At 45.0% G+C, this 11,982-nt stretch overlaps 1 pseudogene; it reads left to right on the top strand.

Moving 5' to 3' along the window:
- Positions 1-5,467: 5,467 nt before the first annotated feature.
- On the top strand, positions 5,468-8,936 carry LOC133606990 (uncharacterized; annotated as a pseudogene).
- The last annotated feature ends 3,046 nt before the right edge of the window (positions 8,937-11,982 follow it).

Raw genomic sequence — 11,982 nt, 5'->3', positions numbered from 1 at the left:
ATGGTGGTTCTCCGGTTAAAATATTGCACAGATTATGTTTTACAGATCATCTTCAAGCCGCTTTCTGACAGTCGCTTCAGGATGCGCCGTTTTGTGGGCGGTCTTATTTACGTGGCTCACCTTCGACAGCGTCTTCTCCCAATCATCTTTGTTGTAGCGGTGTAGCGTGCAAGGACGGGAATGGAGGAAGTGTCAAAAGATGGAGCTAACTGTTTTAATGACATTCAGACTTTATTTGAATCAATAACGGAACAGCATCTCCTCATCCGTGGCTCACTAGTGCAGGGGTCGGCAACCTTTACCAGTCAAAGAGCCATTTTGACCAGTTTCACAAATTAAAGAAAACAATGAGAGCCACAAAAATCTTTTGAAATTTAAAATGAAATAACACTGCATACAAAGTTTTTTTTTTGCTTTGTGCTATGTATAAACCAAGGGTCTCAGACATGCGGCCCACACCTTAATAGGAAAATTTTATGTTAGTGCGGCCCGCGGGTTTTATATGAATGGCGCTTGACAGCGTCACACTTGTCAACCCTCCTGATTTTTCCGGCAGACTACGAATTTCAAGGCAACTGTTCTCTCGAACATGCCGTGATGGCATTTAGCGACCACAACAACCAGCGTGCCAGCCCTTGCTCACGTAAGTGACAGCAAGGCATACTTGGTCAACAACCACACAGGTTACACTGACGGTGGCGGTATAAAAAACTTTAACACTCTTACTAATAATGCGCCACACTGTGAACCCACACCAAACAAGAATGACAAACACATTTCGGGAGAACATCTGCACCGTAACACAACATAAACACAACAGAACAAATACCCAGAATCCCATGCAGCCCTAACTCTTCCGGGCTACATTATACACCCCCGCTACCAAACCCCGCCCACCTCAACCGACGCACAGAGGGGAGGAGGTGTTGATGTGTGAGGGAGCAGGGTTGGGGTGGGGGCGGGGTTTGGTGGTAGTAGGGTATATATCTGCGAAAGGCACTGAAATCCGGAAGTCTCCTGGGAAAATCGGGGGGGGTCGGCAAGTATGCAGCTGAGCCGCATCAGAGTGATCAAAGAGCCGCATGAGGCTCCGCTGCCGCGGGTTGCCGACCCCTGCACTAGTGCAACAACAACGCCGGAAAAGTGTCCTGCAGGACGAGGAATAGCTAAACATGTTTCACTACACACCGTAGCTCACCGGCATCAAAATGTAAACAAACGCCATTGGTGGATCTACACCTAACATCCACTGTAATGATATCAAGTACAGGCACGTATTTAGTCGATACTACTAAGATTATGTCAATATTTTTTGGCATCACATCTTATTTCGTTTTTTTTTAAATGTATATTATGTTTATAAACTCAGGAAATATGTCCCTGGACACATGAGGACTTTGAATATGACCAATGTATGATCCTGTGACTACTTGGTATCGGATTGATACCCAAATTTGTGGTGTAATCCAAAACTAATGTAAAGTATCAAACAACAGAAGAATAAGTGATTTTTACATTTTAACAGAAGGTTAGATAGAACATGTTAAAAGAGAAAGTAAGCAGATATTAATAGTAAATGAACAATATGTTACTGCATATGTCAGCAGACTAATTAGGAGCCTTTGTATGTTCACTATTTTATTTAAGGACTTAACTGCAATAACAAACATACGTTTAATGTACCCTAAGATTTTTTTGTTAAATAAAGCCAATAATGCAATTTTTTTGTGGTGCCCTTTATTTAGAAAAGTACCGAAAAGTATCTAAATAATTTGAGTACCGGTACCAAAATATTGGTATCGTTACAACTAAAGATGTCCGATAATATCAGACTGACGATATTATCGGCCGATAAATGCTTTAAAATGTAATATCTGAAATGATCGGTATCGGTTTCAAAAAGTAAAATTTATGACTTTTTACACGGACGTAGAGAGAAGTACAGAGCGCCAATAAACCTTAAAAGCACTGTCTTTGCGTGCCGGCCCAATCACATAATATCTACGGCTTTTCACACACACAACAGCCATACAGGTCACACTGAGGGTGGCTGTATAAACAACTTTAACACTGTTACAAATACGCGCCACACTGTGAACCCACACCAAACAAGAATGACAAACACATTTCGGGGGAACATCCGCACCGTAACACAACACAAACACAACAGAACAAATACCCAGAACCCCTTGCAGCACTAACTCTTCCGGGGACGCTACAATATACACCCCCCGCTACCCCCTCCCCAACCCCGCTCACCTAAACCTCCTCATGCTCTCTCAGGGAGAGCATGTCCCAAATTCCAAGCTCCTGTTTTGAGACAAATAATGCACTTTGTGACTTCAATAATAAATATGGCAGTGCAATGTTGGCATTTTTTTTCCATAACTTGAGTTGATTTATTTTGGAAAACCTTGTTACATTGTTTAATGCATCCAGCGGGGCATCACAACAAAATTAGGCATAATAATGTGTTAATTCCACGACTGAATATATCGGTATCGGTAATTAAGAGTTGGACAATATCGGATATCGGCAAAAAAGCCATTATCGGACATCTCTAGTTACAAGACTACAAGAGAACAATCTTGGACGAACCCCCAGTTTGGGAGGTTACTGGTCAGGAGAGTATCAGGAAGATAAATGTCTGAACAGTGTTATCTTTTGCTGACCATACGTAATCCAATTTAATGATAACAAAAGCTCTCGCCTTGCACTGTTTAGCTAAAATATTTGGAACAGCACCACACCAAAAAAAAGTAGCCGTTATTGTGTTTGTGACAGCAGAACATCGTGATGCAGATCTTGTATTAGTTTGTGTAGACATTACTCATAGAGACACTTCATTACGTTTTCCCCTAGGCTCGTGACGATGTATGTTTTTTTATCTTTATCTCTCAGAGTGCACTTTTACTTTGACTTTAACCGAATTATTTGGAACAGTACACACTGTTTTTGTAAACGCTCTTGTGTTGGATCTCTTGGGTGTTATTACGGGATGTGTACGGTCACACGGCCTTCCCAGACATCCATGAATCCATTTCCTTGCCGATACGTCGCCCAAATTGAATTGTGGCTTTTAAGGAGAGAAAAAAAGGCAGATTATTTAATCTGCAGCTCAGGCGCTGCAGATTTGCAGGCTTCTTGTTGGCCGGCGGACATGTAATCAGTGAAGAAACTTCGGGCCTGGCGGTCCTCGCAATGACCACAAAGTGAGTTAGCAAGTACTTTTGGTTTTAACCCCCCCAAAAAAGATCCTGCGTTTGTCCTGTCAGCACGACCTCTCTTGGAATCTTTTTTCATTTCATCTCCTCTAATCAAATGAGACGAAATGATATCAGGCTCCCGGTGGCGGCCACTAAAGCGTATCCCCGCGCTGGAAGAGGGTTGGGGGGTGGGGGGATGGGTGGTTGTTCCAGGGACGCAAATGGATGAGATGGATTATTAATGAGAAGAATATGAGACCACTGCAATGCGATGTCCTCATCAGCAGGGCGGGGGAGACATGCTGATGGCGGGGACCACAGCTGGAATCCGGCACAGGAACAGGTGTGACGTGGATTCAGGGTTACTTAACACCGGGAGAAACATGTTTGAAACACAGGTGGCATACGCAGGCATTTTGCATGCTTTGCTTTGGATATCAAAACTAGCCTTGTGGACGGTGTGGCAACCTGAGGGTTCCTGGTTCAATCCCCAGCTTCTACCATCCTAGTCACGTCCGTTGTGCCCTTGAGCAAATGGTAAATGGGTTATACTTAGCGCTTTTCTACCTTCAAGGTACTCAAAGCGCTTTGACACTATTTCCACATTCACCCATTCCATACTTGCCAACCTTGAGACCTCCGATTTCGGGGGGTGGGGGGCGGGGGCGTGGTCGGGGGTGGGGCGGGGGCGTGGTTAAGATATATATATATATATATATATATATATATATATATATATATATATATATATATATATATATATATATATATATGTATGTGTGGGAAACAAAATCACAAGACTATTTCATCTCTACAGGCCTGTTTCATGAGGGGGGGTTCCCTCAATCATCAGGAGATTTTAATGGGAGCATTCACATACCATGGATTATATAGGGCACAGAGTGGGTGGGTACAGGCTGGTGTAGGGGCGTGGTGATTGGCTCATGTGTTACCTAGGAGGTGTTTCCGTCTGTGGCGGCATGCTGTTACAATTTCGCTGCGCTTGTTGAGGGATGACAGGTCTGGACGGTAAATAATAAACAGTTTTTCTTTCAAGCATAGGTTGCATCTTTTATTACCACTATTGTAAGGTGTGCTGGATGCAAGAATTTGCCATGTTATTGAATATTCAACATTATTGTCTTTGAGGTCCCAAATGTGTTTGCTGAGTTCTGTGGTATTCCGCAGGTTTTGGTTCCTGAAAGAAGCCTTGTGATTGTTCCATCTGGTTTTGAACTCTCCCTCAGTTAATCCTACATATGTGTCGGATGTGTTAATGTCCTTGCGTGTTACCTTAGATTGGTAGACAACTGATGTTTGTAAGCACCCCCCGTTGAGAGGGCAATCAGGTTTCTTTCGACAGTTGCAACCTTTGTTGGTTTTGGAGTCGCTCTGTCCGGGGGCCGACGGCTCATTTGCAATTGTTTTGTTGTGGTTTGAGATGATTTGTCGTATATTGTTCATACAGCTGTATGAACAATAGGTGAGGTTCATAGGTGAGGGTGAAATTGTATCCGCTTTCATCAAGGGCTTTTTGGTACGGGGGGGTTGCTTGGTCAAATTCAGCTTTGCTAGATGACAGCATCGATAGCCTTTTATTAATTCCGGTAGGTATTCTTTTCGTGGTGGTGGGTGGGTGGTTGCTGTCATGGTGCACGTATTGGAGTGTTGTGTTGGGTTTCGTGAATGGTTGGTAGCTGTTATTTCTCAGGTTGAAAGTGACGTCAAGGAAGTTGACGGTTTGCTTGTTGGCTTCAATCGTGATCCGTAGGCCATTCTCTTTGAAAATTTGGCATATAACAGCATGCCGCCACAGACGGAAACACCTCCTAGGTAACACATGAGCCAATCACCACGCCCCTACACCAGCCTGTACCCACCCACTCTGTGCCCTATATAATCCATGGTATGTGAATGCTCCCATTAAAATCTCCTGATGATTGAGGAAACCCCCCCTCATGAAACAGGCCTGTAGAGATGAAATAGTCTTGTGATTTTTTTCCCCACACATACATATATTGCGCTCTACTACGGTATCGAGCACTATTTTTTGGATAACCTTATTAAGACATATATATATATATATATATATATATATATATATATATATATATATATATATATATATATATATATATATAAGAAATACTTGACTTTCAGTGAATTCTAGCTATATATATATATATATATATATATATATATATACATTCTTTACTGATGATGTGTTCAAGCTGCACCGCAAGGTGTTTCTCAAATCTAGTATGACTGGCCTAGCCAGTGACTTCCAGGAAAGTCTGGATGACAACCGTGAAAGTGTGGTGACGACTGGAGAGACAGTGGACAGCCCGGAGAGACGGCAACGGGGCAGTAAAGGTTAGCACCCTGCACTGCAGCTCCCGTGAGGGAGCACCCACAAAACGCTACAGAAAGCCCTAAAGAAAGATACCCCCAGGGGTGCCCGAGAGGGGGGGAGGATGAGCACCCCAAACTGACGGATCTTTTGGTACCAGACATACGCGACGGATTATCGACAACGACAGCAACTTGTTTTTGTGGCAAGGTCTGTAAGAACCTGAGAGGCCTGAGGATCCACCAGACCAGGATGAGCTGCATAAGGAGAAAGCAAGCTGAGCAACGCACAGAGCCAGTGCCTAGTACTGACCCTGGTGAGACGGAGGAGGAGCAGGAACCGGAGTCACCCCACAGTGTCCAGAACCTCCATGCTCAACATGCTGCAAACAAGGAATCTGAATGGCGACAGTTTGACGAGGATGTTGATGCTACCCTTGATGCAGCATGCAGAGGGGAAGTTGATCGGCGACTGCAGCTGATGAGTACACTGATCATCAGCATGGGTGCTGAGAGATTTGGCATCAAACAACCCAAGGCTCAGAACATCGCCAGGCCAAACCGGCGGGAGACCAAGATCGCCCAGCTCAGGAAAGAACTGAAGGCCTTAAAACATCAGTATAAGAGGGCGAGTGAGGAGGAAAGACCAGCCCTGTCAGAGCTCAGGGACATCCTGAAGCAGAAGCTCATCTCTCTCCGACGTGCTGAGGGACATAGGAGAAGGGGCAGAGAGAGGGCGCGCAAGCGCACTGCCTTCATAGCAAACCCTTTTGGATTTACGAAACAGCTGCTGGGGCAGAAGCGGAGCGGGACCCTTGTCTGCTCTGAAGAGGAAATCAATCAGCACCTCAGTAACACATACAGCGACAGTAGGAGAGAAGAAGATCTTCCCCCCTGCAGAGGGCTACCCACACCATCAGAACCCTCCTTTCAGTTTAACATCAAAGAGCCCACCTTGGCAGAAGTCAGGGACACCGTCCGAGCCGCAAGGACCAGCGCAGCCCCAGGCCCGAGTGGAGTGCCATACAAAGTCTACAAGCATTGCCCGAGACTCCTGGAGAGGCTGTGGAGACTCATCAGGGTAGTATGGCGGAGGGGGAAGGCAGCTAAGCAGTGGCGCCATGCAGAGGGTGTCTGGATACCAAAGGAGGAGAATGCAAGTGACATCACGCAGTTCCGTACCATCTCCCTGCTCAGCGTGGAAGGCAAGATCTTTTTCAAGATTCTTGCCAACAGCTTGACAGAGTACCTCCTGAGGAATTCGTACATCGACACCACAGTGCAGAAGGGAGGAGTCCCAGGCATGCCAGGCTGCTTGGAACACACAGGAGTGGTTACCCAGCTGATCCGGGAGGCAAGGGAAAATCAAGGAGACCTGGCTGTCCTTTGGCTTGACCTTGCCAATGCCTATGGATCCATTCCACACAAGCTCGTGACAACAGCCTTGACGACACATCATGTTCCAGAGAAGATCACTGAACTCATACGAGACTACTACAGTAGTTTCAATCTGAGATTCACCTCTGGAGCAATAACATCTGCATGGCACCGCCTGGAGAAGGGCATCATCACAGGGTGCACCATATCAGTGGCACTGTTCGCCCTAGCGATGAACATGCTGGTCAAGGCAGCAGAAGTGGAATGCAGGGGTCCGAAGTCCAGTTCCGGCATTCGCCAACCTCCGATCCGAGCCTTCATGGATGATCTGACTGTCACAACAACATCAGTGACAGGGTGTCGGTGGCTCCTCCGCGGACTGGAAAGGATCATCACATGGGCGAGAATGATGTTCAAGCCAGCCAAGTCCAGGTCCCTGGTTTTGAGGAAGGGGAGAGTGGAGGACAAACACCGCTTCAGCCTGGATGGAGTCCCCATACCATCAGTGTCAGAGAAGCCTGTGAAGAGTCTGGGGAAGATTTTTGACAGCACCCTGAAGGACAAGGCAGCAGTGCAGTCAGCCCATGTGGAGCTGAAGACCTGGCTATCAGCAGTGGACAAGTCGGGCCTCCCCGGGAAGTTCAAGGCTTGGATATACCAACATGGCATCCTGCCGAGAATCCTTTGGCCGCTGCTCATCTACGAAGTCCCAGTAACCATTGTGGAGGGCTTTGAACGCAACATCAGCCAGCACCTGCGTAGGTGGCTGGGCTTGCCGAAGAGCCTAAGCAGCATCGCCCTGTATGGGAACACCAACAAGCTGCAATTTCCCTTCACCGGATTGACTGAGGAGTTTAAAGTCACCAGAGCCAGGGAGGTGTTACTTTACAGAGACTCATCTGACACCAGAGTCTCCTCTGCTGGCATCAAGGTCAGAACTGGGAGGAAGTGGAAGGCACAGGAGGCCGTTGACCAGGCAGAAGCAAGGCTGAGACATGGCGTCTTAGTAGGTGCTGTGGCGGTCGGTCGAGCTGGGCTGGGTAGCCATACAAGACCACGCTACGACAAAGCCCAGGGTCGAGAGAGACGGCTGATGGTGCAGAGAGAGATCCGTGCAGAGGTTGAGGAGGAACGCCGGAGCAAGACAGTGGCCATGCGCCAGCAAGGAGCCTGGACAAATTGGGACCACGCATCTACCCGGAAGATCACCTGGACAGAACTTTGGAAGTCAGAACCAGCAAGACTCAAGTTCCTGATCCAGTCAGTGTATGATGTCCTCCCAAGTCCATCCAATCTTCATTGCTGGGGGCTAGTAGAAACACCTGAATGTCCACTGTGCAAGGCACAGGGTTCCCTGGAGCACATCCTGAGCTGCTGCCCTAAAGCCCTGGGAGAGGGGAGGTACACTTGGCGCCACGACCAGGTGCTGAAGGCAGTAGCAGACACCATTGGCACTGGAATCCAGCAGAACAAACATCAGCTCCCAGTCAGGCATAACATCTCCTTCGTCAAGGCAGGGGACAAACCACAGGCTGGATTTAAGGCCCCAACCGGACTGCTAGCCACAGCCCGTGACTGGCAGCTTCAGGTGGATCTCGGCAGACAGCTGAAGTTTCCAGAGCGCATAGCAAGGACATCGCTGAGGCCAGACCTTGTCTTAACTTCTGACTCAACGAAGCAAGTTGTGTTGCTGGAACTTACAGTCCCCTGGGAAGACCGGATGGAGGAGGCCCATGAGCGAAAGAAGGCCAAATACCTTGAGCTGGTCGAGACATGCAGAGAGAGCGGCTGGAGGACCCGCTGTGAGCCTATAGAAGTGGGCTGCAGGGGCTTTCTAGGGCAATCTGTGCATCAAGCATTCAGACTTCTTGGAATCAGAGGGTTGCTGGAGAGAAAAGCCACCAGAAATATCAGTGAGGCTGCTGAGAAAGCCTCAAGGTGGTTGTGGATCAAGAGGGGAGACAGATGGAGTAGTTCGCTGCTTGGACACAAGCTGGGGCCTGATCAGCCCCGGTTGGGTCGCCCAGGCGAGGGTGTATAGAGATCAAAGACCCGAAACACCCAATGAACCTCGGTTCTTTACTGATGATGTGTTCAAGCTGCACCGCAAGGTGTTTCTCAAATCTATATATATATATATATATATATATATATATATATATATATATAAATAAATAAAAGAAATACTTGAATTTCAGTGTTCATTTATTTACACATATACACACACACACATAACACTCATCTACTCATTTTTGAGTTAAGGGTTGAATTGTCCATCCTTGTTCTATTCTTTGTCACTATTTCAGAACACACACATTATACAAATATACATTATAAAATCAATAAGAAAACGGGAGCTCTAATTTGGGAGTCTGAATTAGGATCAGAAGTTCCTATATAAACATTGCACACTCACGTCGCCTTTTTGTATTGATTACTGCAGCTGTGCACTGGATTCATTCACAAATACAAACTACAACTCACAAACACTTTAGAGTTAGGCTCCACCATCAGAATGTGTACTTAAACTTATAAAGATCACATGGATATCATTCAGTGAGTTGATTCACCAAAACTAACCTGTTATACAGGAGGAAAAAGCACACAGGACGTTTCAATTGTTCACAGACTGGTCGCTCTCATCAGAATGACAAGACACTTCCGGTCTGCAGGTGATAGCATTCAATTGGGAAGAAACGCCCTGCTGCCCCCTACTGACCAATGTGAATACTGGTAAATGTGTAATGACAGCTCCAAAAACGAATTCAAACCACAAAATACAATAAATAAATCAACACAAAAATGTGACACATTATGGGTGGGTCACATATGCATGTACAGTAGATGGCAGTATTGTCCTGTTTAAAAGTGTCACAACATTGCTGTTTACGGCAGACGAACTGCTTTACGTAAACAAAAACTTGACTGCTGTTGTTGTGTGTTGTTACCGCGCTGGGAGGACGTTAATGAAACTGCCTAACAATAAACCCACATAAGAAACCAAGAACTCTCCCTCCATCATTCTACAGTTATAACGTGAATGGGCAGGCATGTTTTATATTGTGGGAAAGCGGACGTGTGAACAGGCTGTCAACACGTCACAGTTATTTTCCATTTAACTTCACCAGTTTTAGATTATTTTTGTTCAAAATCGCTGAATTTTCACATTTGCCGTTCAAATACTGAGAAGAGACTTGCGGTGATCAGCAGCCAGTTGAGGCACGTCACTGAGTTGAGCCTCAACATGGATTGCGCAGTGACTCGCCTAACTGCTGGCCTGCTGTGCAGTGAGACCGTTTTGCTATATGAATTATATTATACATTTCCATAGTTTAGTTAGCTGAGGTATATAATGTACAGTGTATTTTGTCAACAACTGTATGTGTGTAACGTATTTCTAGTGCTGAGCTATCATAAAACGGCTGCAAAAGACGCACTGGGCGAGGCTCGCAGTAATCCCGTCTCCTGGTGGTAGAGGGCGGTAGTGATCCCAGAGATCATTCATGCGACTACTCGGCTGCAGAATAATTGACAACAAGCAGCGATCGTTTAGTTTTTCCTCTCGCCTGGACTTTTAACATGGAGGATTACATATGTAAAATAAAACAGTTTTCTAAACTGGACTTTCAATCGAAGCAGGAGGGAATAATTAAAGGAAGATCTCCATCGAGACAGAGAGACTTTTAAAACTGAAGAAAAATAAGAAAGACTTCTATAAACAAGTTATCGATGCTTTTGTTCAAAAGGAGCTGCGCATGGACTTCATTTATAAGTAAAGGTAAGACCATAATAACGTTTTTTTTAATTAAATGTGCTTTTTTGTGTGCTACAGTTTGTATGTGTAAAGTTAAAGTTAAGTTAAAGTAGCAATGATTGTCACACACACTAGGTGTGGTGAAATGTGTAATCTGCATTTGACCCATCCCCTTGAACACCCCCTGGGAGGTGAGGGGAGCAGTGGGCAGCAGCGGCGCCGCGCCTGGGAATCATTTTTGGTGATTTAACCCCCAATACCAACCCTTGATGCTGAGTGCCAAGCAGGGAAGAATGCTGGTATGAGCTTTTAAACATAACCCGTTGACTGCTGCCAATCAAATGGTGAATAAGATACTTTTTAGGGTTGATATGTCTGTAAATCTGACTGTGATGAAGTCAGCCATGAACCTCACCGCACGTCACTGGTGTGTGATAAGAATGTCAATGTTAAACCTCTTCAAGATGTTTTTTTTTTTTAAAGTTTTAAATATATTTGCCATAACATACTAAACAGGAACAACATGCATTTAGACCAGGGGTGTCAAACTCATTTTAGATCGGGGGCTACATGGAGAAAAATATACTCCCGAGTGGGCCGGACTGGTAAATTCACAGCACGATAACTTAAAAATAAAGACAACTTCAGATTGTTTTTTTTGTTTAAAAATAGAACAAGCACATTCTGAAAATGTACAAATCACAATGTTGTTGTTGTTTTGTTTTTTTTACACTTACAGTACATGTTGTGGTTAATAGTATTGTCTTTATTTGTCGTTATTTATACTTTCTGAATAAATGTGATAATGTTCATCAATCAACTCATTGGTGTTCATTTTCAATTCATCAAAATATAAAAATAATATAAAAATCAAATTACAGGATGTTATTTACGTAGTTTTCTTATTTTCCTCGACTAGTGTTCTAACATCATGTGGTTGATTTTTTTTTTTACATATGTAGCATCATCAACGATACAAATAATTGCTATTGCGACATCTAGTGGACACATTTAGAACAACAGTTTATTTCATTCAAAAATGTCCCCTTATTTTTATACTTTGCAAACTCCACCCATGGGCCGGATAAAACCTGTTTGCGGACCTGTTCCGGCCCGCGGGCCATACGTTTGGCACCCCTGATTTAGAGCCAATTGACACACGGTAACAGAGACAGTTCCATGCATCCATTTTCTACCACTTATCCCTTTCGGGTCACGGTTGTGTGACATTAATGTTAATGTTGAACCTCTTAAAGAAGCTTTTTTTCCATCCACCCATTTTCTACCGCTTTTCTC

This window comes from Nerophis lumbriciformis, linkage group LG05 (genome assembly GCF_033978685.3).
Source record: "Nerophis lumbriciformis linkage group LG05, RoL_Nlum_v2.1, whole genome shotgun sequence".
In the NCBI taxonomy this organism is placed as follows: Eukaryota; Metazoa; Chordata; class Actinopteri; order Syngnathiformes; family Syngnathidae; genus Nerophis; species Nerophis lumbriciformis.
This window is presented reverse-complemented; position numbering and strand designations above follow the sequence as displayed.